The sequence below is a fragment of the Camelus bactrianus genome, chromosome 27, assembly GCF_048773025.1.
Source record: "Camelus bactrianus isolate YW-2024 breed Bactrian camel chromosome 27, ASM4877302v1, whole genome shotgun sequence".
Taxonomy (NCBI): domain Eukaryota; kingdom Metazoa; phylum Chordata; class Mammalia; order Artiodactyla; family Camelidae; genus Camelus; species Camelus bactrianus.
Genome location: NC_133565.1, coordinates 31075839 through 31097088, shown reverse-complemented (window position 1 = coordinate 31097088; position 21250 = coordinate 31075839). Strand labels below are relative to the sequence as shown.

The 21250-nt window shown below is 40.3% G+C and overlaps 2 protein-coding genes across 12 annotated transcripts in view; one reads left to right on the top strand and one right to left on the bottom strand.

Moving 5' to 3' along the window:
* The window catches only part of TMEM266 (transmembrane protein 266), a 102214-nt gene extending 95993 nt beyond the window's left edge, over nt 1-6221 (bottom strand). The window contains exon 1 of the mRNA XM_074354241.1: nt 6089-6221. The gene's annotated coding sequence lies outside the window, so the exon portion shown is untranslated. The remainder of the gene's footprint in view (nt 1-6088) is intronic.
* NRG4 (neuregulin 4) overlaps nt 5872-21250 on the top strand; it is a 68576-nt gene continuing 53197 nt past the window's right edge. For 5 of the 11 annotated variants that reach the window (XR_012502763.1, XR_012502762.1, XM_074354259.1 and 2 more), the window contains exons 1-2: nt 6297-6458; nt 14182-14273. The gene's annotated coding sequence lies outside the window, so the exon portion shown is untranslated. Of the gene's footprint in view, nt 5955-6296; nt 6459-8921; nt 8984-14181; nt 14274-21250 lie in introns of those variants that run through there. The other 6 variants (XM_074354253.1, XM_074354257.1, XM_074354255.1 and 3 more) reach the window with 4 other exon arrangements.

The window sequence follows — 21250 nt, the reverse complement described above, 5'->3', positions numbered from 1 at the left end:
CCAAAAACCTGGACTGCGAAGGGCAGAAATACTTATTAAAATTCTTTGTTTTGGAGGGGAGGGTGGAGCTCAGTGGTTAGAGTACATGCTTAGCATGCACGAGGTCCTGGGTTCAATCCCCCGTATCTCCATTAAAATAACTAATTAAATAAATGAACCAAATTACACCCCCCTAAAAATTCTTTGTTTTAGTGAGCTGTGGGAACTCGAGCTATCAGCCCCTGTCCTAGCTACTGAGTAGTTTCCATTACAAATCAAAAGCAGTTTTAGAAAGGCTGCATTTTTTGGAGGGAAATTCTCTCTTGGCAGATAACTCAGACCGCCTAGGGCAGCAATTAAAGACTAGGAGGAGGAGGGGAGGAGGAGGAGGCTTCCCTGTGGCTGACCAGCCGTTTCACTGAGACTTCATCCCACAACCATCACCTCCCTCCAGCGGCCCGGTGTACTCAATGCTAAAGTGTTCTGAGGTTGTATTAGTGCCCCAAATACCCATCATTTTGCTGCAGCTCAAGAACTACTGCAAACAATAAATGAATGAAAAGTAACCTGGAGTCTGGGACTGCTTAGGTCAAAAGAATCTCAGGCTCTGATGCTGTTGGTGCGTGCTTTCTGCAAACACGCAGACACACGGGATAAGTGCTTTGGCAATCAGCATTCACACCCTGGCTTAAACAGGGAAGACACCAACAGGTATTTAATCTTTTTTTTTTTTTTTAATGCAACATTGTGATGCTGGCAGTGCAGTGATTAACCTGCCTGTGTGAGGATCCACAGATTCCTTTTCCTTTCTAGTGACTCAGGCCACAGGAAAGTTAGTAGAATCTGGAGCATCCTTCTTTAGAAGTCTTCAAAAACATTATGCACTCCACACACGGGGGAAGCCACACAGGTCTCCTCTCCATTCCAGGCCACCTCCCCAGGTACCTTTGGCTGCTCTGTCATACATCCCAGCCCTCAGGAGACCTTTTCATCTTTTACAAGGGCTGACTCTGCCTGGGAGGTTCCTCTCTCACCAACAATGACTTAAGGGTAAGACAAGATCTCTCCCAATTCTTCTCCACTCTCCTTGCTGTTCCCCCCAAAACACACATAGAGCCTTTGCACTCGAGAGCCTTCACTGCATTTGAGAGAGTTCACTACGGGGAACTGCAAGGGCTACAAAAAACAAGAAGCGTGGGAGGCTGGAAAGATTCAAGGATGCCACGGTGACTTGTCAGTTCTTTTCCACAGCACCAGGGTTAGGGGAGTGAACAGAACAGACAAAATCCCTGTGCTCTGGAGCATTTATTCCCTGGAGCATTTATTCCCTGGAGCAGATTTATGTAGTGTGTTAGGAGGGTCTATGAATAAAAGCAAAGCCAAGAGGAGAGATAGGAACATCTGTGGGATGGTGTGGAGTTTTAAAGGAGTGGTCAGATTTTAAGCAAAGCCAAAAGGAGGTGAAGGAGCAAACCACACAGGAATCTAGGGGAAGGTTGGTCCAGGAGACGGAACCACTAGCGCTAAGGCCCTGAGGCAGGGGAACAGCAAGAAGGCCTGTGTGGATGGGCAGAGGCAGAGTAGGATGGGAGGCCGGAGAACGATGGGGCAGAGCACTCTCCTGTATCTGCAATCTGCAATCAGAGCGGAAAAAAGGGAAAAGCTCAGAATTTGAGCCACACTGTCCTGGGCCTGAATCCCCGCTCTGCTCTTTACATCATGTACCTTGGGCACCTTTGTCCTTATCTAGAAACAGCTGACCACAAAGGGTCTTTGCAAAGGGTTAAAGGAGGTACAGAATGTGAAATTACCCATCCCAGGACACAGCTCATGCCAGGTTCCTACCCACCACACATTCGTTCCCTTCCTCTACCCACGGTTACATCTCTCATCTAGCTCCCCTGTGGCTGAATAAAAGGTGCCTGGAAGTATGCCATTCAAGAGCCTTTGACAGGCCCAAGGTATATCACCAAGTGCAAGAAAAGACACTGCAAAACAGCATGCATCTATGTACAGTATTGTTGGCAAACAGTAACATTTTAACATCCACATTCAAAAATCTGGAGGAATTATACCAAACTATTAACAGTAGTCATCACTAAGGGGTAAGACGACCGAAGATTCTAACCATAGACCTTCTACCTTCTATATTTATGTAATGGTCAAACATTTTACAATGAATACAGATTTGCAAGTAGAAATCAGCACACAGACTAGTGCTGGTGCAGGAGAAGGGATTTCCTGGCCCTTTCCTCTAACAGTACTCAGTAGCCTCCAACCAACCTTGCACCCAAGGCCCGTTGGTGGGATCTCACTTCAGGAACCCTTACATCTCCTATGTGGGGAAACTGATGGCATATAGGTCCGAGGGGAGCTCTAAGGTTCTCACAGGAGACCTGGACCACAGGAGAGGGTCCTATGGTGGGTTTGCCTGGCCAGCATTTGTGAACTCTGACTGGTTCAGTTTGCAAAGGGGATGGATTAACTTGTAGGTTGTGAATTGCTTTCTAAATAAAATTAAACCCTTGCTATAGCTTCCAACAAGGAGAGAAAAAGAAGACTGGTGAAAATCAAGTATTTCAGAATAAGCTGATTGTGAACTTCCTTGTAATTCAAGATTGTTGACACTGAAAAAAGTCTCATTTTAGGGAATACTAAATAAGATACCATAAGAAAACAAAACATTTCACAACTCAGTAGCCTACAAGGAAAGACAAATATGCCAGTTCCCAGTGTCTTACTCAACAATGTGTTAAAACGTGCATTACAATCGGTCACTGCGATGCATGCTAGTTACAGAGCTTGGGAAAAGTTTAGTTGCTTCCCCACCTCAAAAAAAGAAAGAAAGGATGGGAGGAAAGAAGGAAGGAAGGAAAAAAAAATCCTTGGTGAGGGGAATAAAAGAAAAAAAAAAGCTTAAGCATCCACAGTTGTCCATATGGCCTTTCCCACTTTAAATGTATATTTCAAGAAAACAAACTCATAGTCAGAAACATTTTAACATTCCTCAAATTGACCACTGCATAAAGAAAGGGTGCTCAGCTCTGCAGTAAATAAAGTCCTGCTTGAATAGAAGAGAGTAGACTAGTCCACCTCTTGGACGCTTTTTAATTACGAGATTTCTGGCTGAAGAAGACAGTAGTGCTCCCCATAGGAAAACCCATTTGCTTCCCAGAAAGAACAGCAACACCTCTCTTTGCTTTCTGCTTTTTCCCAGTAGCCTCAGGACTCATCTTGAGTTTATCTGATCATAGACTGGAAATCCCCAGGGCAGAAAGACTCCATTTCAGCATTTCCATAAGCTCTGGGGATGCGCTCTTCCAAAACCAAGTGATTTTCGTGAGGCAAAATGGCCATTCAAACTGCCTTACTGTCAACAAAATACAGTATAATGAAAAAAGTAACATCACGGTGTTCTAAAACCAATCACATTGCCCAAGGAAGAAAACAGAACTTAATAGAATTTAATTTCCAACCTAGTATTATTCATCAATTTATAGGTAAAGCTGTAACTTTCATGGGATATACTTCTGAAATAATTCCTTATATTTACCATACTATTCTTACCACCATGTCAAATATGTGATCTGAATATAAAAGTTGGTAGCCCTACTAGGTGAATTTCCCATTGACGTAACTACAGCAATGTCTAAGTCTGTAAGAACTTTTAGGGATAATGTGTAGCAAAATCCAATACCTGCATTATAATAACACACTTACAAAAAAAAAAGATTAAATATACATCCCTAGTTGAATGTACAGATTTCAAGACTTCCAATCAAATAGCTGCTACAATCACAGAGAGACTGGATTATGGTCCACAGCTTGTACGGATTCCTTCACCCAGTTAAGCCACTCATGCACAAGTGTGATAGGCAATGATGCTCTTGTGACTGGCAGTGAGACCAGAAGATAGCATGCAGGGTGGCAAGAAGATTGAAGCGGGATGTGATAATGAAAAACGGGAGTGATTCATTCTACCTGATGCAGATACATTTCATAGATTTAAACCTGAAGGGAAGCAACTTTTTGACTTTAACTGCTTGCTTGGGAGAGTTCAACAGAAGCATGTCTAGAACCCCATTTTTATAGGCTCAGTGCCACCTTAAAAAATTCCACATGAACGCACTCTGAAACAACAGTTTCTCTTACTGGAAAGCCACAAAGGTGGACGTGAAATCTATGAAATGGAAAATTGGATCCAAGCCTGTGTGCTCATGCAGAAGCTTTGATTTGATTTTTTTTTTATTGAAGTATAATTGATTTACCATGTTGTGTTAGTTTCTGGTGTACAGCATAGTGATTCAGTTTTATATATATATATATTATATATAATATATATATTCTTTTTCACATTCTTTTCCATTACGGTTTATTACAGGATATTGAATATAGTTCCCTGTGCTATACAGTAGAACCTTGTTGTTTATCTATTTTATATACAGTAGTTTGTATCTGCTAGTCCCAAGCGCCTAATTTATCCCTCCCTCACCCCCTTTCCCCTTTGGTGACCAGAAGTTTGTTTTCTATGCCGGAATCTGTTTCTGTTTCATAAATAAGTTCATTTGTGTCATATTTTAGGTTCCAAGTACAAGCTTTGATCTTAATGAAAATGTAGGTGGAGCAGCAGCACCAGGGTTAAAGGCGACTCCCACACCCCCACCCAGCCCCCAGCAATCAGATGCACTAGAGTTTGCATCCTTATCCTGTGCCCAACTGTGTGACCTTGGGCAAGTTAGCTAACCGTTCTAAGTCTTAGCCTCTTCATCTTCAACACGAAGATAACAGGTTTGTTATGAGGATGAAATGAGATCATGCACCAAGAGCTTGTAGCTCAGTACCTGGTACATATGAGCGTTTAAGAAATGTGTCCTTCTGATTAGATGTGGTGCTCTGACTACTGTAGAAGTGATTACAGCTCTGCTGCCATACCCCAACACCTTGTGATAACCGTTTTCATTCTATGCTTCTAGCTTTTACTATTTTTTTCACCATATTATTTCGGGGTTGAGGGGTTGGGGGAGAAAGGTAATCAGTTACATAAACCCACTTTTCGGACTGTTGCTTGAAGCAAGGTGAAAAGCTGGGGAAAGAGGTAACATATACACTGAAGAGAAATTCACTCTTCAGGGTGTGATGTTACAAGTGTATGGAATTTAAACAAATCATGTTATTTCAACCTATAACATATGGGGCATCAAATCACAGGTAGGTTTTATTTTAGAAGAGACAAAAACCAAGCAATATTAAAGGATACAGAAGGAATCAATATGGGCCTATTGCTATCTCAGCATTAGTGACTGAAACAGGGATTGGTGGGCTAGATTACGGGGGATTTCATGGGGTCTAACTGCCAACAGGTGGCAAGCTTTAGTCATCTTCAGATGCAAAACCTTAATGAGTTTGAGTATGCAAGTCTCAGTTCAAGGCCTCCTGTCAGCAATCAAGGGAAACAATTTTCTGGGTTTAAGCCTCCCTGGCAAGTTAGCAACCAGGGAACTGTCTGCCGTAGCTTGCACCTGTCCCTAGAACGGGATTCTGGCCTGACGGTGAAACCCTACCATCCTTCCCTGACAGTCCATCCTGCCGCTGTGGCGCCTCCAGACAAATGGGGGAAGCCCACTAGGAAGTGGTCACGACCAACCAAGCCACAAATCCCCAGGTTGTGGGATTTCCACCTCAATACCACGCCTGAAAACCGAAAATAAGCGCCCGCTCGTTATACTGCAATGGGATTCCCCCTAGCAGCAATTTCCCCCCCCCCACCCCCTGCTTGCATGTTTTATTAATAAATGCAAGATGGCACACGGAGGCAAAGAATGGGAGGTAAGGCATCTGCAGCTGGACCCGAACCAGGGCAGTTTGCAAAAATAAATAAGAAGCATGTGACAAGAAGCAGGTTCCCCAGGCTGGAGCTGAAGCCCCGGGCTGCCCCAGGCACCCTCGCCTTGTTCCCCCAGCCGGCAGGGATGAAGGTCAGTGGTAAGATCCCAGCCCTCCCGGGCACGTACCCTGCAAATCCTGACCGGCTCCCACCCGGGCCCCGGCCGCAGGACCGGGCAGGGAGGCAAGGGAAGCCCCAGCCACGGCCGGCTGCGAGGACACATACCTGCTGCCCGGGCTGGGGATTCGCTCCGCTCTGCAGCGGCGCTGGCCGCGGCTCGCGCTCCCGGGGCTCCCCTCTCCGCCCCCCCGCCCCCTCGCGGCCCCGCCGCTCCCTGGACTCCTCCGCCCGCCGCGCTCAAGGGCGCGCGCGCGCGGCCACGTGCCGGCGGCTCACCCGGGCCCGCGCCTGCGCCCTCGCCTCCCGCCCTGCGCGCGCGCGCGCGCGCCCCGGCGTCTGCGGAGCGGCCGGGCGGCTGTCTAGGAAACCGCGGCCTCAGCGGGCCGGGCTGGCGGCAGGAGCCGGGCAGGGGGCGGGGGCTGGGGACTCCGCCGGCGCCAGGGCCAGAACGGAGCGCGCCCGCTTCGTGGCGTGGGTGAGGGGGTCGCGGGGCAGGTTGGGGGGCCTGCGCGTGCGCGTGTGAAGAGAGGAGGGGGTCGCGGCTGGAAGGTCTGAGGTGGAGGCCGGCGGGGCGCGGAAGCAACAAGTGCGGAGGTCGAGGACCCTCCCCGGGAGGTGGGGGTGGGGGGTGGGGTTCGTACAACCGAGAATAGAAACCTGTGGCTTTGGTGCAGCGCTCTGCAGTTTCCAAAGCTCTTTGCCGGTCGTTCGTTACATCTATCCGCACGAGGCGCCTGTAATAGAGCGAACGGCGGGCATTGCCCTTTGCTGTTTAAGGCCACGGAGGGGAAAACATTTCTTTCTGGCCGAGGTCGTATCAGAATCAGAGACCCCTGACCCTCAGGCCACTGTCGCGGAGAAAAATACCTGTCAGAACCTTCATTGGTTAGCCTTAACTCAGGACTCTTGTAGGACACTGTTTCTCAGCCTTTTTTTCTTTGCATCATGGCCCTCTTAAAAAAAGCCTTTTCAAATGTTCACAATCGCCCCCCTCCATGAAATTGTAATATCATTCATATTAATGTATAGCTGCTTATGTACCGTACGTGTATCTGTGCTTTATACATTAAAAGAGCCAGATTTCGCCCCTTGGAGATAACGTAGACCCCCGTGGAGCATGCTTGCTTTAGGACCTTGGCCCTTGGTTAGCGGGTGAGGGCAGGGGATGCACCTATAAATACTCTGTCGGTTAAAGTCCTCGCATCCATAGGCATAACTCTTTCTAATGTATGCAGGTGTGAGCAAAGGAATACAGTTACTTAAGCAGCTCCTGGATTCGAAGTAGCTTTTGTCATTTGTAGTCTCAATTCATGCTAAAGATCTAGCCATTTTCCAATAGGGTCCTGGCATTTTGTTACAATACTTGAAAAGATTGGAAACCCTCTTTTCTAGAGCACTAAGTTCCAGGGCGGGCTTTGGCACTGCAGGCAGCCTTGATTTCCGGTTCTCATACTTCTAAAGTGGGTTTGTTTGTTTGTTTGTTTGTTTGTTGTTTGGTTATGCCTATTTGGTCTCCCAGAAATGTCTTAGTCATTCTTCCCTCTTCCTCCTCCCACCTCAGCTTTTCTAGGTAAAAGATGGAAATTATGAGTTTGAAAAACTTCAAAACTCAGGTCACAGAATTGCCCCAGGGGCTTGGATCATACTTTTCATAGACACAGGGATGTCTAGGTAGGGAATGAGTATCTAAGTTTGGCAAGCTGGGAAATAAGTAAAATTCCTTCTTCAGGTCCTTTTTCATCTTTCAGTGTTTCTTACCCAACTTGAATGGATTTTCAGAGGAACAGAAAACCCTTGGAGGTGATGATTGTAAAAGCTACCTGGGCTGCTGGAGGATTTTTCTTCTATGTTTAGCGTGGACTGGAAAAGAGAAAGGATGAATTGAAAACAAGATGGATGGGCTGGGGGTATAGTCTTCTGACAGGTGGTGGCAACATTTCAATTACACTTGAAAAAGTGTTTAAGAAAAAAAAAACACCTTGTCATAGCAAGTTGTTATACACCCCATTTCCCTTCGCTTCGCACAACTCTAAAGATTTGATTAAAACCATTAAAAAGCATCCAGTTACAGTGCTAATTAAAAGGGTAGGGCAAGTATTTTGAAACCAGTAGACAGAAAAATTGGAATACCACTTTGGTTTATCTGGAATCTTAGTAGTCTAATACAGTTTTTGGATTCAGCTGCAATACTACTTTCAAGGGAGCTTTTTCTTCTACTACAATGGCTGTGTATGAAGACCCTTTAGAGAGAGAAAACTGTGGAAATTACATGTTATTGTCTTCTACCTGTGTCTTCTGCAATCCGAGTGTATGGAAAATGTAGCTGCAACCATTTTACGTGGTAGTGTGAAGTCCGAGATCCCCAAACATGTGTAATTTATCAGCTCTATGCTGCTCCCTGGTGTCCTGCTTCACAGCACATGCCTAAATACAGTCTTCCCCTTCTGATACATTCTTTAGGGTATTGAAAACCTAAATCATAGGTGTAGATAAGACGCTTTCTCAAATTTTTCCTGCTGTTTTCATGTACCCTGAGTCCTAATTCCAGAGGAGGATTAGCCATGAGGCTGATCAATTTGGAGGAGCTGTGAAGATCTCTGGCAAGCCTTTTTAGCTTGTGCTTTAATGTGTCTCTAAGAGTCTCTTGGGGATACTTGCTGACCATCAAATTCTGGAGCCTCACCTCAAACCCATTAAAACCTAATCTACAGGAGAGTGGCCCGTGATTTTTAACTGCCCCAGGTGACTCTTATCAATGGCAAGGCTGGGGACGACTAGAGCTATATATAGAACAGGTGTGGCTTCAGTAGCCTGTAGGGTCTAGTGAGAGGGAATTTTGTGAGTGAAGGAGCCGCACAGCAAAAGGAAAATAGGACCTATAAAGCAGGAGTAGAAGAAAGTAACTGGTTTAAAGGCCTTTGTGTCACTTTCTTGCCAGATAGATCTGCTTCTAATGTGGCTGTAATTGGTACTCTGCCCCATGCTAAAATGCCTTTCAAGGTAAGTCAGATTTTCTTTTAGTTAAAAGGACTGTCTTTTCAAGAGTATCAGAATCATGAGATCAGAAAATTTGTGCATGTATGCAGCTGCAAGATTATGAGAGGGCAGATTGCAGGTTATGTTTATCCTGTGAATGTCTGAAAGAGATCACTACCAGAGTTAAAATGTATTCTCTTGAAGGTAGCTGCTTGAAGAAGTACAACGTAGGAATCTGATGCCACACGATTTGTGAAATTTAAATAATAGCAAGGGATTTTAAGTTGTTAAGGTTTATGTAAATGTTAATGTTTTAAAACCTCTTCTAATTGTTGATCTGTAATGCAGCCTCGCTTATTTGGAACACACAGGGCTAAAGCCAGTGTGAGTAGGTGAAAAGCTTGAAAAATGGAATGTATGTGACTTTGTGTGATATTTAAAAATTTATATATAATAACTGCTAACAAAATAGCTTTTAAAAATCCTGCTAAGATGACTTTAATAGATAAATATGATTGACTTGTAATTAACAAAATTCATGTACGTACAGTCTGTGTGGATAAAACAGCACAGTGCCGTGCACTGAATAGGCCCTCAATTAACACTCTTTTCAAAACGGTTTTCTCATAAGTAGGATAAACAAGCTTAATGTAGCAAGTCCATCTTCAAGGATAGTACCTCAGTGACAGACTTGACCTTGAGCAGTGGCACACCAGGAGTAGGGCAATGCTTGGGTGCAGGCAGCAAAAACTCATTGTCTGTAGAGGATCTAAACTATGATAAACCCACTGTCTGTCTGATTTTTATTACCAGCAGTTTTTATGTACCAGAAATTCTAAACAATGTCGGTGATAAAATATTCCTTCCTGAAAATTTCTTACAGCTCTAGGTTCTAAACAATTTCTGTAGTTACTGAAAAGTTTTAGCAGTATATACGTAAGCTTCAAATTAGCACATTTTAATTATTCCTTTAATAAATACAATGTTCTATATAGAAATTAACTCAGAATTCTCAATTATAGTTAGTCTTCAATAAAGATGGACTCAGCTTTATGGATATTTTTCCAAATAAATTCATAAAAATTCAGGGTAATTCAAGGCTTCAGGTACAATTCATGTTACAACCCCTTTGGTCCATATCCCTGCATTTAAATAGCAGATTCATAATAAGCAGCAGTTGCACAGTGACCGTAAGGATGAAGAAACAGAACTGACTACTTCACTGTCGTTATTCTGTGCGACCACTTAGCGTTTTCCCTTGCACATTACATTTAAGAGTGAGATGAAATGCAAACTGTAATATTTTTGACTTGTAGGTACACATTATAGTTAATATATGAAATTATTCTTTTGAATAATTCAAGGAATATCTGTAACTTTGAGATTTATTCTTTGAAGATTGTTAGTGTTTGCTTCAAAACTAAAGAAGGAATCAAGAGAATAGGAGGTGTTCTTATTTAGTACTTCCACAGAACAATATGGAGATTTAAATTTTTCCTTTTTTCAAAAACATTAATTCCATTGAATTTTTCTTTTTCTTTTCTTTTTTTTTTTTTTTTTACTATAATATTTGTTTTATATTGGCTTGTAAGTGGAGTTGAGTAAAAGAATTTTCACTGTCTCCTTCATGGCTATTATTTGTTTCATTTCATGATCATCACTGAAAATAATTTTGTCACATAAAGGAGGATGTGTTAAAAAACGATCCCTCTGGGTGTCATATTCTGTGTATAGCACGGATCATGAAATGAATGATATTCTAAGTAGGCTTTGTTTTTAATATTTGGAACTTCATATGTACTTCATAAGAAACCATTTCTTTGGCACTGCTTATCTGCCAAAATGAAATATCAGTGATTGTGTATATATTTTAAAACATAAAAATTATCTAACATTCCAATTCTAATATAATTAGGCTATTTTGAAACCTAGCAAGTACATGCCCACGTGTTTATTGATAGATGCATACTGACATTTATTAAATGCTTACAATGTGTCAAACATCATTCTGTGTGCTTTATATTAATTTTTTCATAGCAATCCTGTTGGGAAGTTATAGTTATTACTTCATTTTATGGATGAGAAAACTGAGGCACAGTGGGATTAAGTAAACTGCTCAGAATCACCCAGCTAGTAGGTGGAGAAGCCAAGATTCAAACCTGGACTGCCTGATTCAGAGACCTCAGGTTCAACCCTAGTGTCTCACTGCCTCACATATCTATACACAAAGTTGTGCCTCAGTAAGTTTGAGGAATCATTATATAGTGGGAAAAGCATTCTGGATCCCAGGGTTCCACCTCCAGTTCATTCTGTAACTTTGAAAAAGGCAATTAAATGAATGTCTCTGATTTGTAGAGGGCTCAACTGAGTCCATCTAGAAATTTTCTAAGTTTCTAGAAATTCTCTTAAGTTTCTAAATCTAAATTTTTATGATTGTATGAATATTTTTATGTAGAGATGAAAATTTGATTTTTCACTCATCTAACAGACTAAAACTGAATCAGAAATATAACTAGCATGATTGAATTTGAAGGTAGATTAATTGTAGTTGCAAAATTATGCTACTATTAAACCTTTCATGTTTGTTATTTGTGTGACTACAGAAAGACCATAAACTTTTAAATTGAAATATAGTTGATTTACAATATTGTGTTAGTTTCAGGTGTACAGCATAGTAATTTGGGGTTTTTTTTTTTTTTTTGCAGATTATGTTCTATTATAAGTTACTATAAAATATTGATATAATTCCCTGTGCTATATAATAAGTTCTTGTTGCTTATCTATTTTATGTATAGTAGCTTGTATCTGTTAATCTCATACTCCTAATTTATCCCTTCCCTTCTCCCTCTTTCCTTTGGTAACCATAATTTTGTTTTCTATGACTATGAATCTGTTTCTGTTTTGTATATGGATTCATTTGTATTATTTTTAGATTCCACATCTAAATGGTGTCATGTAGTACTTGTCTTTCTCTGACTTTTTTCACTGAGCGTAATATACTCTAGGTCCATCCACATTGCTGCAAATGGCAATATTTCATTCTTTTTAATGGCTGAGTAATATTCCGTTGCGTGTGTGTGTTTGTGTGTGTGTGTGTGTGTATAGCCAGTTGTCTGTTGATGGGCACTTTAGTTACTTCCATGTCTTATCTATTGTATATATTGCTGCTCTTAACATTGGGGTGCATGTGTCTTTTTGGATTAGAGTTTTTGTTTTTTTCCAGATGTATACCTCGTAGTGGAATTGCTGGATCGTATGGTAGATCTATTTTTAGTTTTTTTTTTTTAAAGAAACCTCCATACTGTCCTCCATAGTGGCTGCACCAATTTAAATTGCCACCAGCAGTGTAGGGGTTCTCTTTTCTCTACTCCCTCTCTAGCATTCATTCTTTGTAGACTTTTTGATGGTAGCCATTCTGACCCATGTGAGGTGATACCTCATTGTGGCTTTGACTTGATTTCTGTAATAATTAGTGATGTTGACCATCTTTTCATATGCCTGTTGGCTATCTGTATGTCTTCTTTGGAAAAATGTCTTTTTAGGTCTTCTGCACATTTTTTGATTGGGTTTGATTTTTTATATTGAGATGAATGAGCTATTTGTGTATTTTGGCTGTTAAGCCCTCATTGGTTGCATTGTTTGCAAATATTTTCTCATTCTGTAGGTTATCTTTTCATTTTATTTATGGTTTCCTTTGCTGTGCAAAAGCTTTTACATTTGATTAGGCCTATTTGTTTATTTTCACTTTTATTTCTTTTGCCTTGGGAGAATGATCTAAGAATATATTGCTACAATTTATGTCAAAGTTTTCACCTGTGTTCTCTTCCAGGAGTTTTATGGTGTCATGTCTTACATTTAGGTCTTTAAACCATTTTGAGTCTTTTTTTGGTGGAGGGGGAAGGTAATTATTTAGTTTTTTTGATGGAGGTACTGGGGATTGAACCCGGAATCTTGTGTATGCTAAGCATGTGTTCTACCACTGCACTGTACCCTCCCCTTAAGTTTATTTTTGTATATGGTGTGAGGGAATGTTCTGATTTCATCGTTTTACGTGTAGCTGTCCAGCTTTCCCAACACTAGTTGAAGAGACTATCTTTTCTCCATTGTATTTTCTTGCCTTCTTTGTCATGGAAGGCATAGGTGTGTGGGTTCATTTTTGGGCTCTCTGTTCTGTTCTGTTGATCTATGTGTCTGTTTTTGTGACAGTACCATGCTGTATTGATTACTGTAGCTTTGGAGTATATTCTGAAGTCTGGAAGGGCTACATCTCTAGCTTTGTTCTTTTTCTCAGGATTGCTCTGGCAATTCTGAGACTTTTGTGGTTCCATAGGATTTTTAGGATTATTTGTTCTAGTTCTGTGAAAAATGTTATGGGTATTTTGATAGTGATTGCATTAAATCTGTAGATTGCCTTGGGTAGTGTGGTCATTTCAGCAGCATTAATTCGTCTAGTCCAAGAGTGTGGAATATCTTTCTGTTTCTTTTAATTATCTTCATTTTATTTTATTAGTGTTTCATAATTTTCAATGTATAGAAAAACCATAAACTTCTGAGGGACTGAACATGGATTCTGATAATTGGCTTGATATAAAAATTTGTATTAGTCATATATGCCACTTCTGTGTACTTAAGGTGTTCTGAGTCTCGATCTTCTTAGTGCCACATAAAGTAAAGCTTTTGGGGAATATGAACTTTTAAAGTGGAAGATAGATCATATTGTATACAGTTCCCCCCCCTTTCTCATGAAGGTTACTACCTCACTGAAATGACAATCCTTACTAACCTTCTATCCATAATATTGCATATAAATTTTTTTCTTAGTGGAGATATAACACAAAAAGTAACTTTCATAGAAAAAGAAATATAATTCCTTGCCATCTCTCAAAAGTCTTTGAAAGAGATTTTTTTCCATCCTACCCAATAATCTTTTAATAAAATTCTGTTTCCCTCTTAATCCAACTTCTAGTCTTGTATTTAGAAGTATTAACAATAAATAGTTTCCCTGGGGCTTAAATTAAAGGACAAGGAGGAGAAATTAAACATATTATAGTTTCTGCTGCTTATTATGAAATTCTCTGGGAGTATCACTAAGTGAAAAAAAAAAAACTCATGAAATTTGTAAGCAGATTCTACTTTCCTTTTCTCTGTGTGCTACTAACATCATTACATAACGTATTTTTTGTTTTTATTTTTCCTTATGATGGCCGCAATTTCTATCACAGCAGAAGAAGTAGAGGCGAGCTATGAAGTGAGAGCCAGTTTCCTCTCCACTCTGCAATCTCGGAGAAAAAACTTTTGACCAAGGACAGATCAGGTAAGTGATTACTTGTTAATTCATTCTTTCTAATGTTTTGGGGGCATATGTGGGTGTATAATTTGCCAATCATAGCCACAGGTCAATGGTTTAATTCAACCAAGAGACAATAAGGATGGACTCTGCAATATGGAAAGTTATTTAACTTTTAATTTACAGAAGCTTGAGTCTCAATTCTAATGTTTGAGAGGCCTGTGTTGATAGAACCGTGTTCAATTATGTGTTAAGTATTCCTAAAAACATATTAAAAGCAACAAAGTTGTAAGCTGGTTAAGTTTAAGTCTGGTCTCTGTAATTAAAAAATAATATGGGTAGAATTAAAGAAGGTTAAGAAAGTTTTGGGGAACAGGAGTCTGAAAATAGTTCAAGCTGCTGAGTTTAGAAAAGTGAAGGCTAAGGGATGATAATGCTTTTCAAGTAGATGAGATGCTGACTCACTGAGGATTGTACCTGTCCGTTTCTCACCTCTGTACGGGAAAAGCAGCAGGAGAAATTTAGACTAGAAAAGCCAAAGATTTTGAAATTAACATTGTTTAAGATTAGAATGATTTACCGTGGGAAGCTGTAGAATCCTCTTTCTGGAAGGTCTTCCAAGTAGCCTGATCACCTGCCATGAATAGCTTATATATCTACCATAAGGCCTTCTAATCTTGTGTTGCTGTGGTTTATTTCATCAAACGTGTGGTTATTTATGTCTCAGGCAGTAGCTAACATAATATATTTCTAATGATATGATCTATAAACTAATAGAATTTTACTTTAGGAGCATTATGGAAAATTATAGTTATGTTTTGAGCACAGAAAGTCATGTGTTTTATTCAGTTTTTTCCATTGTCGACCATGTGGTCATCACTAACATGTTTAATTTTTCTGGTTCATATAATACTCTCCAAATACATATATGTTAATATCAACAGAGATTGAATTGTGGACTCTTTAATGAATCACCTCTACCAGGACTAGAGAGAAGGATGGGAGGATAAATTTAAAGATGAGTGTGTTCAAGTAGGATTGTTGAGGACGGCTCTCTAAAATGTGAGATAAGGTGGAGATTTCAAACAATGGAGAGGGAAGCCCAGAGTTACAATCTGAAAATGGCATTTGGAAGCAAGGAAGAGGCTGTTCCTTACTTCTTCCTATTGATTCAGAGAAACAGGAGACTGTAAATATTAAGGAGGTTATATTGGAAAGGTACCTTGTGATCCAAGGAGAACCAGGTTTTATTAAGAGTGAACTACAGAGAAGTGGAAAATAAATTTAGGATAAAAAGACTTTGTCCTCAAAGAAATGAACTCTCTAGGGATGAGGGATAGGGTGAAGGGTGAAGAATTACAGAAGTTGCAGAATTCAGTGTGGAGTGAGTGTGGTTGGGGGATTTTGAGAGTGAAGATGTGCTGGGCAGAGGCAAAAGGGAAAATAGACTTGTGCTGATGGAGGTGAGTGAATAAAACAGATGAAAGAAGAGTTTGAGTATGAAGGAACAGTAGACACAGGTTAGAGGAAAATCGAGGCCATTAAGATAATAGTTCTTTGTGAGCAAGGGGTTGTTAAAGATGAACAGTTATGTATACTGAGGAAGATGAGAGGGGATGGTAATTACAGCTCTGAGAAGGGCACACACATGTGAAAAATAACCAGGCTGATTGAGCCCTCATTTTAAGAAAAGTTTTCTGGGACAGTGTTCAGAGACTTAGTTCTGTTTGGATATTGATTCTAGCGTTCCTAGGCTCCAGAGATGTGGGAAACCTCTAGGAAGACCAGGGTCAACACCAAGAGGTCGGTGGCGTTGGGAAGCCCCATGATTTTTGTCTTCTTTGCATCTCTGTATAGAGCTGTAGCCTTTGTAGGGAACATGCATAATTTAAGACTACTCCTGGCAGCAAAGAATGAAGACTTTGCTCTTGCCATGTGGCAGTAGCTTAAAAGTTTATAAATCACTCACCAGCCAGCTTTGAAACTGTGATTCTTGATGAATTATTAATTGGGGGGAATTTTGTGTTATTTCATCTTTTGCATATAAAGTGGATCTTTGTTATCAAATCATTTCACATTTGCGTAAAATGCAACTATATACCTTTAGGTTTCCCAGTGAAGAGTAATGATGATAGCTAACACTTGTTGAGTGCTTCTTATGTTCCAGGCACTTCCTATGTATAAATTCATTTTATATGCAGACAACCCTTTGAAGTAGGCACCATTGTTCTCTCTCCCTCTCCCTCAAGCATATATGGACAAGGAAACTGGGCACAAAGGTTTTTGCCCGGTTCTGTGCTAGAATGTTCTAACTTGCAGCTAAGATTTGCACTCCAGCCTTCTGGCTCAGAGCCCATGCTCTCAACCCTTATACTACGTATCTTTTTTTTTATATGTAAAAATTATGTGTTGAAGGTTGCTTGGAAACTATTATACTTTGAATGGTTGGTGACTTGATTATATTTATAGGTGGCACAATTTACATCAAAGAAAGTGGCTCTTATGAGCTGCTACATTGAATGAAAATTGATTTATTACTTCTGTAAATGTTCTAAAGAAATTCCTGCCAACACTCTCAGTGATGTGGAGGGCTATTGCCTGGGGCAGGCCAGCTGCTGTTACTCAAAAGACCAGACTGGGTAGTATCATCTTAGTAAGTTTTCAGAAATTCCTCAAGGATTTCGTCAATAATAGCAGCTATTGGCATGCACTGTCAGCCCTTCATTTATAAATAACCTCCACCCCTGTGCCCTTCCACCAGGGGCGCAGCTGCCATAGAAACAGTTGTTAATAAACAAGGGTATTTTAGAGAATCTGTGGGTTCAGAATTGAAGGAAGGGAAAAGCAGAGTTGCTAAGGGGTGTTGGTCTCAGGGAGCAGACTCCTGAGTAGGATGGGTTTCCCTGAGTAGGAATCTCTTCACCTGAAGTATATTTCTTTAGCCCTGCCCGAGGGGCTTCCTCCCCACTTCTGTTATGCTGCTTGAAATTTCATCAAACAGAGATTGTTTTTCATTTTTCAAACATTCTCTTAAAACTGTGAATGTCTACGTGTGGCCGATATTCTCAGTGACCTCCCTAATACCCATTCCTTGTGGCTTACCTTCATTTTGTTAAGGGTGGCAGTGTGCCTGGCTTCAGCAAAACACCCTGACTAGTTGAAAGCAGTCACGACATTCCCATTTTCTTTTGCCAGTGATGGTGAAGGGAAGGCTGCTGAGTTCAGGGAGGGCTTTGCTTTCCTGCTAAAGAGAACAGAGGTGGCTGGTACTCTCCTCTTTCGCCTTTCTTTGTACCTTAAATGCAAACATGACGCCTGGAGATCCAGTAGCCGTCTTGCAACCATGAGATGGCAAGCAAGAGGGCAAAAAGGTGATTCCAGCAAGCTGAGGACCATGGAGGAGAAGGAGGATGGAAAGAGTCTGGAACATTGCTGAACAGCTCTTCCAAACTTGGACTGCCTTCCTCCAGACTTACTGTGGAGAAAAACAAGGAGAAGATGAACCTCCTCCTGCTGTTCGATGGCAGTCTGTGGAAACTGGGACTGTGGTGTTGGGAGAAATGAGAGGAAGAGCTGGGAATGTTGTGCCATGTTGGCTACTTGTGGCTTTTCAGTAGGATCCTACGGAAGGGAGGGAGCTCCAATTAGTGCTCCTCAGCACGGAAGCAGAGAGTGTGGAGGAACGCAGCTTTGCCGTAGAGGAATTCTGCCTTTCGCTTGTGCTCTGAACTTACACACAGCCCCGTAATGTGGAGTTTTGTAGGGATTAAGGGGAGTACCTTCCTACCTAACACTACTGTTAGAATTGCCTCTCGTCTGTTAGGAGAGTTCAGAGGTCAGCACCTTAGAGAGGAGAATCTCCAGAAACAAGGACTGTTTCTAGAAACGTTTTTTGCCTCTGCTTACTCACACAAGTAATTGATCTGAAGCAGAGAGACCAGAAGCTTGATATGTTTGAGGGGACTGTAGTACAAAGCTGGCAATTAGTTGTGACTGTTTTTACCTTTCAAGCAGAGTCAGACCAATATAAGGTTGGCTGCAAAAACCTGTGAATCCCCTGGGAAGGACAGCCGCTTCAAAACCTACGTTAGATATGGCTGCAGAGGACAGTGACAAAGCAGATCCCTCTGAGACTGGAAGCAGGAGCTGCCAGATTGGCTAACCAAAGACTTTATTTCCCACCAGGGAATCTGTGATTTCTGTCCAGTAAGATATGACATGGATTGTGATTCATTGACCACTGCATGCTTCCTGTTATCCTCTTTCCTTAGTGAAATTTTTATTAAGGTCACTGTTCTTTCCTTTACATCATTTTATATATATATATGGGAAGTGGCTTAGAGACAGCTTATTTCCTAGCCATATAAATGGTCAGATAAGAGTTGTCATATTTACACTTGATAGAGCAGATATAAAATCAACCAGAGATCCTGCCACATGCAGTAACTGGATGAGATGGTGGGGCTGTCTTCCACGAGGAGAGGATGAGTATGTTCTGTTTAGCACACGTGTGAAAAGCATGTATGTGCATATTGAGTTGAGGACTGGCACACACAGTTGGCCAGTCAATATTCATTTCTTAACTCTGCCATAAATTTAGAAAAGTTAAATATTTGATTTTCCAATTTTTTCTTACTATTACAGTAGCCATGTAATACAGTTTTAGCTCAAAAACCTGCTGGGGGACTTCATGGAAGACCTTCCCTTTTTCTGATGAAAGGGTAAGGCAGGGCTGGTGTTAACCTCTTTGTCTTGCTTTGACCTTATATGTGCTTCTTGGAGCTGCAATGACTATCTTGAAATCATTAGGCAGCAAACATGAATATAAAAAGTAAATACACTTGGGGTGGTGGAGCAAAAAAATTGAAGGTATTAATGGCATCATTGACTAGTAAAAGGTGAAAGATTCATATGCTCTGAAGAGAAACCAGAGTATGGCACCGTTGATCAGTAAACCGAAGGACATTACCTGTTTTTATATAGTGTTTATTTAGATTTACCACCGTATTCACTGCTTTCTTTGCCCTTCATTCCTTTTTGCATCTTGATCTCCAGCTAGAATCACTTTCCTTTCTTGCATTCATTCTTTAATATTTTCCACTCATACTTTAATGCAGCTTTTTTAGTGGAACTTTTTTTATTTTTGGTTTATCCAAAAAGTGTTTCAATTTTAAAAAGTAAATCTGCTATGAACATTTGTGTACAAATCTTTGAATGGACACATATTTTCATTTCTTTTAGGTGGATTCCTAAGAGAAGGATTGCTGGATTTTATGACAAATACATATATAAATTTTAGGAAACTGCCACATTTTCCCAAAGTGGCTGAACCGTTTTACATTTCCACCAGTATTAGATGAGACTTCTAGTTTCGCTACGTCCTTGCCAATACTGTGTTGTCGGTATTTTTTATTATAGCCGTTCTAGTAGATATGTAGGATTATTTCATTGATGTTTTAATTTAAATTTCCCTAAGCTGAAAAAAATGGTTGCCCATTTTTAGGTTGGGTTACCTTTCTTTTGTTCCATTTGTAAGAGTTCTTTATATAGTCTAGACACAAGTCTCTTATCAGATACATGATTTGTAAATATTTTCTCCTATTCTGTGGCTTGCCTTTTCATTTTTTTAATGGATTATTTTACTAGAAAAAGTCTTACAGACAACAGGTTTCTTCTGTGTAGCTCAGGGAACTATATTCAATACCTTATAGTAACCTATAATGAAAAAGAACATGAAAACAGATATATGTATGTATATGTATGACTGAAACATGCTTTACAGCAGAAATCGATACAGCATTGTAAACTGACTATACTTCAATTAAAAAAAAAGAAAGTCTTAAATTTTGATAAAGTATAATTTGTCAATTTTTTCTTTTATAAATTGTGCTCTTAGTGTCATGTCTAAGACATCTTTGCCTAACCCAAAGTCACACAGATTTTTTTCTAGAAGTTTTATAGTTTTAGTTCTTACATTTGGGTCTGTGATCTATTTTGAGTTAATTTTTCTGTGTGCTACAAGGTAGAGGTCTAAGCCTGTCTGTTTGCACACAGATGTTCAAATATCCCAGTACCATTTGTTGAGAAGACTATCTTTTCCTCACTGAATTGCCTTGGTACCTCTGTCAAAATAATATAAGGATTTATTTTCAGTGTACAATTCTTGATCTATAGATTCCCTATCAAAATCCCAACAGAATTTTTTAAATAGTAATCAGCAAGCTAATTCTAAAATTTGTATGGAATGACAAAGGAACTAGAATAGCCAGAACAATTTAGAAAAAGCAGAACAAAATTGAGGGACTTACATTGCCTGGTTTCAGATTTTGCTGTTAACCTGCAGTGATCAAGAGAGTGTGCTTTCTTCCAGGAAGAAAAGAAATGCCAGCTTTAGGTTACTATCTTTAAAGCAGACATTTCTCAGTCTGATTTCTTGTTATCACAACTATCATGACTGTATAATATTGCAAAGGCATAACCATCATATAGGCTTTGAAAATTTTCAGAAGGTTTTCAGTTGATGAATTTTTTTCTCTTTGAGATAAGACGAGGGGCAGCTAACATTCTTTACTTGTGTTTGGAAGGTGAACCAGAGGAACTTGTAGAACCTGTAAGAATGAGATTTAAAGGTGTGTCACTGGCCAGTACATTCTTTGAGCAGTTCTAGGTCATTCCACACAAAATTATTCTTTAGAGTTTATGAAAACCCATATTTCTATTTAGCTTATGTTTAAGAAAGTGAAGATTGAGGTGATGATGATTATTCTGCCTTATTCATATAAATTAAAATAAAATACGGTAAGACTGATACGCTCTTTCAAGAAAACCCCCTGATAGTTACTCAAAGCTTGTAGGTTTTTTTTAGTAAAACATAAAGAATTACAAGTCACTCTAGTAGACAACTATCAACAATTCATGACAAAATATTTGTTAAACATATACTACTAACAGGGCAGTAGGCCACATTTAGCCTCACGGGATAAAGATAAATAAGACACTAGTCC